This window comes from Meleagris gallopavo, chromosome 7 (genome assembly GCF_905368555.1).
Source record: "Meleagris gallopavo chromosome 7, MGAL_WU_HG_1.1, whole genome shotgun sequence".
Classification (NCBI taxonomy): Eukaryota; Metazoa; Chordata; class Aves; order Galliformes; family Phasianidae; genus Meleagris; species Meleagris gallopavo.
The window spans coordinates 6,529,836-6,539,944 of record NC_139410.1 but is presented as its reverse complement, the minus strand read 5'-3'; positions in this window follow the sequence as shown (position 1 = coordinate 6,539,944).

Genomic DNA, 10,109 nt, shown 5'->3' with positions numbered 1-10,109 from the left:
CTTGTCATTCCCTATTTTGGACAAGTGAGCTTGCTGCAACCTGCTGGAGCTCAGCAGATTTTTAGACCTAGTGTCCATGGCAAGCTTTGGGCATTGCACTGAATATCACAGCATGCAACGACTGGGACAATCCTGAAGTTGTTCCACTTCTGATGCAGCATCCCACTGTGGCTCCATCCTTGAGCACCATCTGCTGGCTTCTCCTCCAGGGACTATTTTGGCATCCACCAGGCCACACAGTCGCCTTTGAGTCCTCGGATAAAGTCTGCTCCTGCAAGGCAGGGCTGCTGCTTACCATGAGATTGCCATGAGAAGTTTGACTCATCCCTGGAGGTGCTCAAGGCCAAGTTGGATGGCATCCTGGGCAGTGTGATCTGGTGGGGGGCAGCCAGTCCATGGCAAGGGGTTGGAAATGGATGATCTTTAAGCTCCCTTCCAACCGAAGCCATTCTATGATGATGGTAAAATTCATGGGTTTCAACAAAGCCAAAGGTCACTCCATTCTTCTTCTACCACCAACCCAACCATCTGTGATGTGGTTGGATGTATTGTGGATGCCCCATCCCTAGGGTGTTCAAAGCCAGGTTGGATGGGGCCCTGGGCAGCCTGGTCTAGTATTAAATGTGGAGGTTGCTGGCCTTGCATGTGGCAGGGGGGTTGGAGATTGATGATCCTTGAGGTCCCTTCTAACCCTGGCCATTATGTGATTCTGTATGGGGTCCAGCCCCCCAAGCAATGTTTGCTGCTTTCAAGGAGTTGAGGGCTGCTTTGCTAAAACTGGGATAGGGCTGCAGATTGCATTTTAATTCTGTTTGCTGATAGATGGTTTTCATTAGCACCAAAGCATTTGCCATTGCTTTCTTCCCAACACTCCCCCCACAACCACCACCCCAGTTTGGGAATCTAGGGAATATTTTCTGAGGCTTTGTTCTGTTCTGCTTTTCTCTGCACTTTCTGTATTATTATTTTGTTGTTGTTCTGCCTCTGTGCAAATGCCTCCTGAGGCATTTGTACCACTTCTGATGGCACCCTTGGCTTTGAAGCAGCTGGAGAAAAAAGGACAGGAGCATTTCTAGAGCACACAGAGAGGGAAACACCACTGCAGAATTTCCATCTCAGGGGCTGTTTCTCTCCTATGGAGAGAAGGAAAATCCTCCTGGAAGGAAGAACAACTTAGGAATCCCATAAAAGCGTGCCTGCTTTGTTGCAGTGTTTTTGACTGATGCTAATACTGCTAATAAATCACAGTGATGAGATAACCTCAGCAGAAGTAATAAAAACAAGCCTATAGGCTGCACGCATGGATGTATACTCTCTTAATCCATGCCTGCATGGACTGCAGGGGAGATAATAACTCAAGTGAAGAAACTTGGCGCCTGCCTGCAAAAAGACACATCCTGCTGCAAGAGCTTTCCAGTGACAAGGAACAAACTACTCTCAACTATGTAAATACTGTGGATGCTTTCCCTCTAACACAATGCACAGCTTGTAGGTCACTAAACTGTAATATGAGCCACGATGCTCAACTTCTAGGAAAGAAGCTTGTTGAGCTCTTTCTCAGAATAAGAGGTGTGAGTCTGGAAATGGAGGCACGATGCGCTTGGGCCAAAGCAAAATGTTGCAATGGCTTGCTTCTGTTTCCTTCCATAGATGCTTCCAGGTGGTGCCTCTTACAAGAGATGCTACAAGGGAGAGCTCTGAAAATGTAAAGTTTGGTATAGATGTATCATATGCATTGGCCCCCATGGGGCACATTCTTATTAAAGCCCTCTAGTATAGGATCAGTTCCAGGATGCATCCAGCAAATCAGTTCCAGGCTGTGCTATGTGCTCTCTCACTTATAAACTTAGGAGGAGCTGACATAAACAGCGTCTCAACATTGTGACTGTTTTGTTTGGAAAATCAGCATTTTAAAGAATGCACACACACACACACAAAAACAGGAAATGGCATGTGTGTGGTTGGGATGTATTTATCCCTCGGGGGCTTGTAAGTGATTTGCACCAAGCATATGGAACAGCTTGTCCTCAAGGTGCGTGTCTGAGGCAGTGCTACCACTCATGGCTTTGGGTTGAGATGGAGAGGCATGGTGTGGGAGATGCTGAATTTTCCCCTGCAAATGGCTGAAGCTCCTTAGGATGTGAAAAAACAAAATTTTTTGCCCAAGTTTGTCCAGAAGATCTTTTGGAGCATGGGGCACCTTGCTGTCTGGTCTTGGCAATGCCCAGAGCAATGCATCTGCTTGATGTGTTGGTGAGTGGCATCAGCAATGCAGCATCCATCCTTCATCCAGATAACTTTTCTTTAATGAGGTTTCAGTTCATTAGTGCCGCTGGGGTACCAAGTGCAAACCAGAAAGTGGAATCGGCCCACGGTGCCTCTGGTTGTCCCTGGCCCTGGATGTGAAAGATGGACCTGTCCACCGGCAGGAAGAGGTGGGGACAGCTTTGCGTGGTTACTGTTGCTGTTTACCACCTTCTCCAACCGCTGATGGCAGAAGCGAGTGGAAAAAAGCCTTCAGCTCTCCCCATAAAACGTGGAGCCAGCAGCCCTGCCAGCCTGACTAACGCATCGTCCATCAAACGTTTCATTCAGCCATTCTGCCTCCAGATGCACAAAAATCACACGGCCTGCCCAAAGCAGAACAACGGCACGCTTTGTCCCTAAAAACACCCAGCAGTGAAGCTACCTGTAGGCTATGAGTGAGCCAGAACGGGGATGGTTTTTACGGGACCCATATGGGTAAGATGGAGGAGTGACAGCAGAGCCTGGAGTTATTCATGGACTATGAAGGACCAGAACATCTTGGCTAGGCATCCTGTGCCCATCCCTTGGGGACATGTGTTCCCTGCATGCCGCTCTCAGAGAGAAGGCATGTGGAGAGACTGAACCCATGGCAGATGATGCCCGTGATGCATTGCTCCCAGTAGGCAGGTTGTGTCATCACCAACTTCACCCCAAAGAGAGGATATGGGTGCCAAGAGGCCAACATGGATCACCATTGGCAGTTCTGACTGCTCAACCTTGATGTTACAGGGAACTTCCTTTTATGTCCTCCCTCCAATCACAGCTAATCTGCATTCTGTTTCCCCCCAGCCTTTGGAGCAATCCAGTGTTGCTGAAGACTGCAGTCCTCTGCCACTGGCAGCTTAGTCAATCACATTTACCGTTCTTCTGAAGAAGGGGGAGCAGCAATGAGGATGGGAAGGGATGGGGATGCTGGTCTCAGTGCTGTGGAACTGATGCCAAAGGGTTTTGTGGATCTGAAGCACCATCTCAGTAACTCGACTTTGTCTTCAGCTCTGCAGCAGGGAGGATTTGCTGGAGCAGGGACGTGCGGCGATGTTCAGAGTACAGCACGTCCGTGGTTCCTGCTGACAGCAGCATGTTCTCACTAATTTCTCACTTGATCTATAGCCCCGAGCAGGCTGCCACTAATGTCCTCTAGCTGTGCAACTGAGGAGCCTCTGCAGAAAACATCTGGCCACTGAGCTTCCCCACCGACCTGCTCTGCATGTCCTGGGATAAAACTAGATGCTCGCAGGCTAAATGAAAGCACACTGCGTGTGAAATAATACCTCTCCAAAGTTCACAGCTGGGGGCAGCAAGCTGATGCCTCATTGCCTTGGGATGATGCTAATAGCTGGAGGGCTGTGGCATCCGAACCTCATACCTGGTGGGGGGATGTGCCAGCAGACTTGCTTCATTAGGCATTGGTTGTATATTCAGTTTAATTAATTAATGTGCAGTTCCCCTAAGGCTTGCTTCTGACACGTGTGGCTTGCAGCACTCCTGTGCTGCCGTGCCACAGACTGGCAGCCCACAGGGCTTGGTGATGGGAGGTGGTGGTTGGACTTGACGTTCTGCAGGGTCCAACCTGAAGAATGCTATGGTAGAAATCTGGGGAGGTGTTATTTAAAGGAGGACACTGCAGGGTGGGCCAAATTTTCTTTGGTTTCTAACAGCAGAAGATATTTTTACATTCTATAACCTAAAACACTCCACGGAAATGCCAGCTTGGCCTGTACTCAACTAGGATGAGAGATACCAAAGGGAAAGAGGTGTTTGTTTTTTCCTCTAAGTGTCCAAGCTTGGCCAGACTCCACTGCAGTCATGGGACAGCAGTTGGGATTTTCCTTCTCCACAAAGAGAAGGAACAGGGAGGAGAAAAGGAACTCATAAGCACTCCCTGAGGGTCAGGAAACTTCCAAAGGCAAAAAATAAAAGCACCAAACTCCTGGAGTCAGTGTTTGTTTCTTTTCCATGGTTTAAGCTCTTGGGAGGGCGGGGAGGGCACCTCTCTGTCGGCAGTACCTGGCAAGAGAGCTGTGAAAAACTTGTTTGTGAGAGAGAAATATGCAGTGCCTCCAGCTAAGGGAAAAATCCCTCTGCTTTGTCCCCATGCCGAGGTCCAGCTCACTGAGTGCTCAGCCCTGATGTGGTTTTCTCAGCCATGTGCACAGCAGTCTTTGGACAACCTGAGCAATGCAACACGCCAGCAGCCATAGGATGTGTGGAGATTTTGGCCAGCTGGATGGGATCATCCTGGCATCCCAAACCATCCCCAGGGGGCTCCCCCAGCTCCGTCATCCCTGGAGAACTCGGAGGTGGTGTACTTTTGAGAGAAGCTTTTTCCCTGTGCTCTCCTCCCAGATTTACAGCCTGTATTTTTTGCCGGACTCCACAAGGTGGCACAAGGAAACCGGAGCATCCCCGAGTTTATCCCTTCGTTCCAGCAATCTTTTGACCAGGAAGGGAAGCAACGAGCAGGACGAGGTGCTGCACCTTTTGCAGCTGGGTATTTGCGAGACTAGCGAGGAGAGGGAGCTTGCAGTATTTCGACTGCTGCACCCACCCCTATGGGGATGTCTCCCCTTTCCCAGGGGTGGCTTGGGAGCTCTCCTGATGTTGGGTAGCACTGTCAGAAACACCAACAGGGGAAGGAACTGCTGCTACAGCCATGAGAGTTGGTTCTTTTAAGTGGAGTATGCTTTCAGGCTTGAATGGGTTGAAAGTTTCTCTTTAATCACTGCAAGCTCTGATTTGGATGTCATCTGACTTCACGCACACAGGCAGCTCTGTGGCCTCTGGTTTCCCCTTCAACTCGACTTGTGGCAGCTTGCAGCTCCCAGGGCAGTGGGCACAGCCCTGATGCTGGAGCTCAGGGAGCGTTGGGACACCGCTCTCAGCCATAGGGGTTGGGTTTGGGTGGTGCTGTGTGGGGCTGGGGGTGGGAGCGGGTGACTCTTGTGGGTCCCTTCTAACTTGGGGTGTTCTATGGTTCTATCATTCTAAGCACGCTGTTGGTGTGAAATGCTGCACTGAGCACCCATGCAACTAAAAGCAGGATCCTGCAGCAATGCAAGTGGGCCCACTAGCCATCAGGCAACAGGAAAAGGATAAGACCTGACACAGGCTCTGCAGCCCGGAGAGGCAGACAGGCGGGAACAGCACTGAGAAGCATCAGAGCCAGATCCCTGCTCAAACCTACTCATTAGCTGCTTATTAGATGAGCAGGGAGCATTTCTCTGGCTGTTACATCCCAAGGGGAGCCACTGCAAGAGGTTGTTTTTCTTTCAAATGAAATGTGCTTTCAGGCTGGGATGGGCTAAAAGTTTCCCTATCAATCTGGAGAGCCCTGCAAAGCAGCTCTGCCTCCCCTCTGCTTAGGGCACCTTGCTCTGCACCCTGGCTGAAGGCCACCTCTCTCCAGCACACTGAAAAAAGGACAGAAATACTGGCACTGCCCAGAAACAGCCAAATGGAAACTCATTAGTGAACAGATCGACCGGCAGCCCTCTGCATGGCCAGCGGGGCTCTCCTTATGTGACCTTGCTGGGAGTGGTTCACAGCTCCATCCCATCCCTTTCTCTGCCTCCAGGGTCTGACAGGGACAGCAGCAACCCGAGGGCTGGGAGTCAATGCTGGACACCTTCTGGCTAGAAAATGCAGAGTACGTCTCAAACAAGAATGAGGAACAACTAGGAGAGCTTTGTGAGGGCCTGGGGACAACTCCAGTCCCAGCAGCTTCAAAAGACAGCCTGGGGCAGGACAGTGGGCTGAAAGAAGACTGCAGCTCAGGGATGGAGGAAACAAATCCTGCACCCAAGCCACTCAGCTCAAGTGCTGCCAAGCAGTTCTGTCAGGATAGGGATGGAGATGGATGCTTGGGAGCAGCCAAAAGCACCGCCCAGCTAATTGTTCAATATCTAAGTGTCTATCTCTCGGGTTCTGAGTCCTCATTTCCAGCATTTACCCCATCATATGTCTGCCCTGATTGTCTTCAGCCAGCCAAAAACATGCTGTCCTGCTTCATGCCCTTGCTTGGGTTAAAGGCAGATAAATCTCTGAGCACCTGGTCAGCTATGGGAGTGGTAAAGTGCTATCTTACAAGGAGCGGTTTACTGGGGAGTAACAGCAAAAGAAAAGAAACACAATTATTTCTTTCAACATCTACATAGAACAATTGTCTGAAAGCATCCCACAGTGTGGGCACACACCTGCAGTTGATGTGGGTGGCAGAGGTGTGCCAGGGTGCCTGCCAACAGCATGGTGCTGCTGGGCTGGCCCTAGTGCCTCCACCAGCACAGACCGCCCCATGAAGATACTGGAGTCCAAAAGGAACAAAACAAGGCCCTTTGTAATCGACTGTTCTCTTAGAAAATAAACTATTGGAGGTTCTGACTTTGGAAAATCCTGGTTGGAGAGGTTTAGGAAAGAGCATCATCTTGGAAGACTTAGCAAAGGGGCAGGTTGTCCCAGCATAGAACACCAGGTTGGTCCACCAACACAGCCTGGTCTTGCCTTGCTAGAGATTTCATTGCCTGTATTTGGTTTGCTTTTAAGTCAACACCACATTCATCACCGTCGCCAGCAGGACCAGGATCTAACTGCACACAGAACCTTATCTTGCCACTACACCCCTACTTCCTCGTGAGTAACCCGGGGCGGGGTGCAAGTCATCCCTCCGGAACAACAAGGGCTTGTTTTCTCCTAGAGGTCCCTGACAGCCCTGCAAGTCATGAATGGCTGAGCTGTGGCCCTGAAATCATTCCTCTTTGCATGCAGGCTCCTACAGAGTTGTCCTCAATGTAGAAAACCCAAGCCCGGGCTTGCACACCCTCCTGAGGAAGTGTCCTTGGCCCAGTCATGACCATGCAAAACACTGCTAAGTCACAGCACTGGCTCTGGGAGCCAAACGGGCTCGTTTTCTGCTTAATGACTCAAAAACTCATCTTCCTTCTGGCAGAGTTGGAATAAGTTGTTTGTTTGGTGAGGTTCTGTTTTGCTTCTGAATTCAATCACGCCTTCAGTTAGCGATATGCATTCCTCGTGATTGTGCCAGCTTGCCGAATAAGCACCAGGGTGGTTTCTCAAAGGATGTCCTCCCCAGGGTCAGCCACCCTTGCAGTCAGCCCCATTGCCCCACTCCTGCCAAGTGTGCCCACGGTTATCCCAGAAAACTGGACTGATGAAGGATGGATGCTTGGGGTCTGCTTCTTTTTAGTGGTATCAGCTTTGCTTTTAGTGTGGCAAAGAAACTCCTCAAGGCTCTAGGTCAAAGCTCTAGCAAAGCAGAAATGGGTTCAGCAGCAGCAGCCTGTGCCTTCAAACAGCCCAAAGCAAGCACTCTAGACATGCACAGACTCCTGCATTTCTCAGGCAATTAGCTTTCTAGAACTGTGTTTGCGTGCCTGAATGCAGTTCATTTTTGACCTTGGTAATTGTCTGAACAAGAACATCCAGTTGGGTGTCCTTACCTGATTAGTGTAACCTTCTTCGCATCTGTGTAAGTGCTCAGGGCCCAGCTGCTTCCACTGGCAAATCCTCCAACACTGCTATCCATACAGTGTCAAACCAAGTCCCAGCTGCAAGGTTGCAGTCCTGGTTGTAATATAAATTATAAAAGAGTAAAAGAAAATGCATTGATACTACTAGACTATCCCTCCCGTGCATTTTCTGGAACTATTTCATTTTGATGAGCACAGCAAAGCTTGCAGTTCCTCATTGTCAAAATGGTGTGAAGAGCCTTTGGGTGTCCTGCAAGTTCGAAGAGAATAGTCTGCTGAAATGAAATGTGGAATGGTACAGACAGTCCATCTTCTGCCTCAAGACAAGGTTAACATGACCTTATGCCATATCTGAGCTGTTTGTAAAGACTTCCACCTCTGCAATCATCAGGCTATTCTGGGATACTACTTGAAATCAAGAGTATTTGAACACAAGGATGAAAGCCCAGTGCTCCAAGGTGGGTTAGGATGGTCCTGAGGGGGAAGGAGTAGAAATCTGTCTGTCCTCTGCTTGGTCTGGTCTCCTTGTGAAACACAACCAAATGTGGGATCAGCACTGTAATCACTGAGCAGCCTCCCTCACTTCGGATTTTGTGATCCACTGAAGTACTGTTGGCCCAACCACAGAATGACCTGGGTTGAAAAGAGCCACAATGCTCATCCAGTTTCAACCCCCTGCTATGTGCAGGGTCTCCAACCAGCAGACCAGGCTGCCCAGAGCCACATCCAGCCTGGCCTTGAATGCCTTCAGGGATGGGGCATCCACAACCTCCTTGGGCAACCTGTTCCAGTGCCTCTCCACCCTCTGTGTGAAAAACTTATGAGCATTTCACCTATGAGGTGTGTGGGTCCATTGGTCGTTGGCATGACTCCCCAATTAATGCTAAATGAGTGATGAACTTCACCTAGCTCCAGGCTCTGATCCCAAAAGCGTTTCTCAGACCTCATCTCCTAGCTGGTTGGGGTTTGTGCCTGCTTACTGCACTCTGTTCAGTCCAAAACAATCCCTTAGCCTTGAACATACCGTGTTGCTGCCAGGTTGTAACACCTGTGTCTGACGTGACCTTGTTGAGTTGAAAGTGATTAACTCCTGTTTGTTCAGCTACTGTTTACCTTGGTAATTCCTGGGACCTGTCAAGTGACAGCCTTTGCCAACTATTTTACCACCTCTCCACAGGCAGTGGTTTGAATTACATTTTTATCAGCACAAATGAGACGTTCCCATAGGACCGAATTCACCTCGATCAATAGAGGAAATCCACAATTTGAGGGCTGTTCCTGTTAAAATATCAATTTCCAATGCGAGCTCTCCCAGGGATGGGAGATTCTCTTCTTATTAAGGAATTAGGTGGGGGAAAAAAAAGGTGGTGGAATTTGTAGGGATCTGTAGGAATTTGGAATCTGTTTTGTTTACATGAGCAGCAAAAACGCCCCTATATGAAATACAGCTTCCACCCTAACGATGACACTGCAAACATTCTTTTCAAATCCTGTGACTATGTTTATCTAATTGCAACCAATGTCAGAACATCGTTTTCCAAGATAATTACCATCAAATGGCCATTTTCTTTAGGGGAGGCTGCTGGGATCGTTCTGGTAGCCTCCAAATGAGATATGGTCACGCTATAACAGAATTTCATAGTCGTATTAATAGACAAAACCCGTATCAAACCCATATGGGCCACGTACAGAAATAGCAAGGGCACTTTGCAACCCTTCCCTGCCCTTCTTGTTCTGCACCAGCGTGATGGGAGTGGGTGAGAATGGGTCTTTATAAAAGTGCCAATGGCTGATGGAAGGCAATCACAGAGCAGAGGGATCTCATGACTTGGGGATGACTGCAGAGCAGCACATGCTCAGGGCTGCCCTGCTTCCACAAGGGAATGTTTCTCTTCAAGAAGCTGCCACCAAAATACTGCTCTTTTCCTTATCTGACGAGGCCAAAAAATCACAAACTGAGCCCCATCTTTAACCGTACCAAAGTTACTCAGATGGCCATATCACTGAATTGGGGGAGAGTTTCCCATAAGGAATGCAGTTCCCAAAGAGACAAAACACTAGGAATTTATGGCCATCTATGGGCCCGCATCCAGGAAGCCTCCCACACCGCTCCGATCCCAAGCACTTGGGACTGGGTAATTGAGTTGGCAGGTCCTCAACAGGGTCTCGTTATGATGTTAATTGGGATCTATCAGCCCGCTGTGCTGTTTGGGTGCACTGGGGCGCACAGGCTTGCAGACATACTTACATAAGGACGGCTCAGCTCACATCTCACCCCTGCCAAAAAACTAATTGCTTTCACCAGGACAGCATCTCTGC